This window comes from Bidens hawaiensis, unplaced genomic scaffold (assembly GCF_021521415.1).
Source record: "Bidens hawaiensis isolate Kalapana, Puna unplaced genomic scaffold, B.hawaiensis_p1.1 tig00002977_1, whole genome shotgun sequence".
In the NCBI taxonomy this organism is placed as follows: domain Eukaryota; kingdom Viridiplantae; phylum Streptophyta; class Magnoliopsida; order Asterales; family Asteraceae; genus Bidens; species Bidens hawaiensis.
The window spans coordinates 466,237-471,186 of NW_027491160.1; positions in this window are offsets into that span (position 1 = coordinate 466,237).

Here is a 4,950-nt window from a genome sequence, read left to right on the forward strand (position 1 = left end):
GACTTTTCCTCATGGAGCTGTAAGGAGTTTACCCACTATGTCTATTCCCCATTTCATGAATGGCCATGAAGAGACAATAGGGTATAAGGGTTCTGCCAGTTGATGCAGAATGTTGCCGTGCCTCTGACAAGCATCACACTTCCTGGAATATTCCATAGCATCCTTCTTCATTGTAGGCCAAAAGTATCCGGTTCTTTGAATCCTTGAGAATAATGCTCTGCCCCCTGTATCACTGAAGGGAACTATGTTCCTTCAGCAGCACCAAACAACAACGCTGCGGTCGATTTGAGAATGAAAAAGAGGGATGATAAAGCACTGTCAATGCTGAAGTTGGGGCTTTCATGGGAAATTTAACCACTGTAAATCATCATAAAACTGCAAAGGATATGTATGATACAATGATTAAAATGTTTGAAGGAAACACTGAATTGAGAGATATTAAGAAAGACCGACTGAAGCAGTAGTTGGACAGATTTAAGTTTAAAGAAGGAGAAAGGTTGAAGTCAGTGTTACAAAGGTTCATGACCATTGTAAATGAAATTAGGACCACTGATTTGCAGATTTCCGATTTTGAGCTTAACAAGAAGCTTCTGGCATCTCTATCTGGCGAATGGTACACTGCAAGCAAGTTTATAAAGGAAAAGGCAAGTTTTCCTAGTTTCAAACTGGATGATGTGATTGCCTTTCTTAAGGCTGCTGAGCATGAAATGATTGAGAATCACATGATTAAGGAGGATAAACCCAGTTTTCAAATGAACAATGCTCTAGTAGCACCGATGGGAAACCTCACAATCAAACCTAATCAACCCATCATTGAAGATCCATCAGACACAGGCTCAACCTGCAGTGGACAGTCAAGATTTAACGTCCAATTGATTGAGGATGAGGCTTCATCTGCTGTTGGTGGATAATATTCTTTCCTACACAACAACAATGCCCATGGAACAGATTATCAAGCCCTATTTTCAATGTTCATTGATTCATATCATGCCTTTGTAGCCAAAAATCTCATCAATACAAGCATTATGCAGGAAGATCTTGAACAAATTGATGCTGATGACTTGGAAGATATGGATATCAAGTGGCAGGCAGCCATGCTGGCAGTAAGAAGTAATAGATTATACAACAGGACTGGTAGGACAAGTTTCAATGGACCTAATGAGAGAATTGGATTTGATAAATCTAAGGCCATTTTCTACAACTGTCAACAACCAGGTCACTTTGCAAGAGAGTGTAATTTGCCTAAACAAGCTAGAAACCAATTGAACCAGACTCAATTCTACCAAAATCAAAACCAAAACTTCCAGCAAAGAACTCAAATCCCCAACCAGAACCCATATCAAAACAGAAACCAGCAACAAACCTTTCAACCTCAGAGAAATAATCAGATGCAGGTTCACACAAATCAAAACAGACAATCTCAAAATGTTGTGAACCAGCAAAGGGATCAAGGGAATGTAGCTGTTACTAGGGTGGCTCAGGATGGATAGTTTGACTGGAGTAATCATGCTGTAGAAATGGAGAAAGCAAATGTTGCATTCATGGCCAAAATTCATGACAAGGCTGAATCTTCCAACACTCAGGTACATTCTGATACTTCTATTTCTGATCTTCTTGCTACAATTGATGAATTAAATCAGGAGGTTGGAAAATGGAAAACTGAATGTGGAAGGAAGGATGTCTTTCTGAATGTGTATGAGGCGAGTGAGGCTACATATGAAAGTCAAATCAAGGGATTGGAGGATGATTGTATGGTATCATATCTAGCTCAATCCAGAATGAAAATTGAGATAGAAGGACTAAAGAAAATGTTTGCTGAAGAAAAACTCAAGAATGCAGAGTTGTTGATTGAAATGGAGTTTTTGAAAAACCTTGTTTCTACAGGAAACAATGTTGGTCATATTGAAAAAATGACAGAGGAAGAGAAGTACAAGAAGATACCACCACCTTTCTGTGACAGTTACCCATTAAAAGTTGATAAAGAGAGCAGAAGTGAGTATCTCAACAGTTCAAAAATGTGTTTGATGATAAGCCTGAATTTATCATGCAGTATGATGATGTGATTGTAAATCAGGATGGAGAATTTGTGATGAAACAAACTGATAAGCAAGAAACTGTGATTGATGAACAGCTTCAAGGAGAGAAAAAGAGGTGGAGTGAATACTCCAGTGAAGAAAGCAATTGTAGCTGTGGAAGCTCTAAGTCATCAAAGGAGAAGAAGAAGAAAAGAACAAATAAGAAGAAAAGTGACAAAATTCCTCTTCTGCCACCTATGACATCACAGGTAAGAAAGCACCACGAGAGAATGAGAAGAGAGCATGTTCCATTGATATATGTGCTAGACCACAGCCAGTCATCAAGAAGAGAACAGAACCACAGCCAGTTATCAAGAAGAAAACTGAACAACCAATTAAATCCACTTATGATCAGAGTCATCCACCAATCTACACAGTCTTTTCTAATCATGAATTATTTGATGTTGGTGATGTGGATTATGCTCCAAGAAGAAGACAATCAAAAGAACAAGAGGAAAGTTCTTCAAGAATTCCATCCAAGCTGAAGAAAATTGTTTTTGTCAAAGAAAAATATCCACAAGCAATTGATCTCAGCAAGCCAATCAAGATGGATTTCTCCAACACTTTGAATCCAAAGACATCTTTAGGATTTGACTTCCCTAAACCAAGTGACAAGATCAAGGACAAGAAACTTCTTGAAGATTTGGGAAGCTTTGCTAAAGTATTTTGCAAGAAATGTGATGCATATGGGCATCACACTGACTCTTGCTGGATTCTTGAGGATATTTTTGAAATTCCAGACGTGGTTAGTGGCTATGACATGAAAAGCTACAAAGAAATGTATGAGAGATACTTGAATGGAAATAAAAACCCATCTGAAGATAAGAACCATCAGCCTATGTTGGAACAAAGGCTCAAAACAATTATAAAGATCAAAGAAACTGGCCAAATCCTGACAACAACAGACAAGAACAGAAGGTCACCAAATGAAAAGAAAGCCAAGAGGAGACCAGGTGTTCTGAATGGTGATGAGAAGTTTCTGTTAAAACAAGGATTTGAACCAAGAGGATTCAAGTGGAAGACAAAGAAGGAAGTAGAAGAAGGGAAGGAAAAGGTGATTGAGGAAGTTGATAGTAGCATTAAAGTGTCTGCTGTGTACTCTGGATCAGAGTCTGACACTGATGAGGATTGTGAAGTCATGTATGAAGATCCTCCACCTGCTCAAATCCCAACTTCTGATGCATCCTCCACTATCTCTGAATTACAAACTGATGGAGTTTGTAACTCAGAATCAAACTGATTCCTTTTGTGGGTGTGCAGGAACAGTCCATGAGTAGCAATGATCTATGGTATATGGACAGTGGATGTTCAAGGCACATGACATGTGACAAGACTGCATTGATTAATTATGTGAAGAAATATGAGGGACCAGTTGCATTTGGGAGTGATGAAAATGGAGGAAAAATTGTTGGAAAGGGAACACTCACAAATGGCAAAGTATCCTTTGAGAATGTTCTACATGTTGAAGGACTACAGTACAATTTGCTGAGCATTTCTCAAGTATGTGACAAGGGATACAAGGTTGCCTTCAATGATGAACATTGCCTGATTTTGAAGCCAGAGTTTGTGATTCCAACCGAAATGATTATGATGATAGCTCCAAGAAATGGCAACCTCTATGAACTGAGAATGAATACTGCAACTTCAAGAGGTGGTTCATGCTTTGTATCAAAGGCAACTGAGAATGAAACCGTGCTATGGCATAGGAAGATGTGTCATGTAAATTTGAAGAACATGAACAAACTAGTGAAAGGTGAACATGTTGTTGGCCTTCCCACAAGAGAGTTCATGCTAGAAGAAAAATGCACATCTTGCCTAAAAGGAAAACAACACAAATCCTCACACAAGAGCAAACTGATAAACACAATAGATGAGGTCTTGGAATTACTTCACATGGACTTGTTTGGTCCAGTGAGTGTTCCAAGTATTGGAAAGAAGAGATACTGCCTAGTGATAACTGATGATTTTTCAAGATTCACTTGGGTATTTTTCATGGGCAACAAGGATGAAACCCCAAACCTGATCAAATCCTGTGTACTCAAGATGGAAAATCAACTTGACAGGAAAGTGAAGGTAATTAGAAGTGACAATGGGACAGAATTCAAGAATGACACTATGAGTGAATTCTACACTTCTAAGGGTATTTTCCAGCAGTATAGTGCTCCTAGAACCCCTGAACAAAATGTTGTTGCAAAAAGGAGAAATAGAACGTTAATTGAAGCTGCAAGAACCATGATTGCTGATGTCAACCTTCCTGTTACCTTCTGGGCAGAAGCAATAAATACTGCATGTTATGTGCAAAACATGGTTCTACTTAACAAGTCTCAAAACAAGACTCCATATGAAATTCTCTACCAGAGAAAGCCTTATGTGAAGTTCTTGAAGCCTTTTGGATGTAAATTCTCACTCTTGAACACAAAGGACTACTTGAACAAATTCCAGTCCAAATCACTGGAATGTTTCTTTGTGGGCTATTCATCTCATTCAAAAGCTTATAGAGTGTATGTGAAAGAGCACATGGTGGTCATTGAATCATCTGACATAATCTTCAATGAAAACCAGTTCAACAATACTGATGGTCCAAAATGGCTATTTGATCTTGAGAAAATGATCAAATCATTTAAAATCTATAGTGAATACATGGATGATAGCATCTACAGAACCAGCTTTGACGAAAAAGAAAAAGCAAAACAAGTTGATCTGGACAAACTATGGACCTCAGTTGCTCCTGAAGCAAATGTATTTAACTTTGCAAGAAACATCCAAGGAGAAGTTGAAGTAGAGAGAGTTGGACAAGAGGTTGCGGTAGAGAGAGTTGGACAAGAGGCTGCAGTTGAAATCTGTAATGATTCCGGCAAATTCAGGTATACCCTAG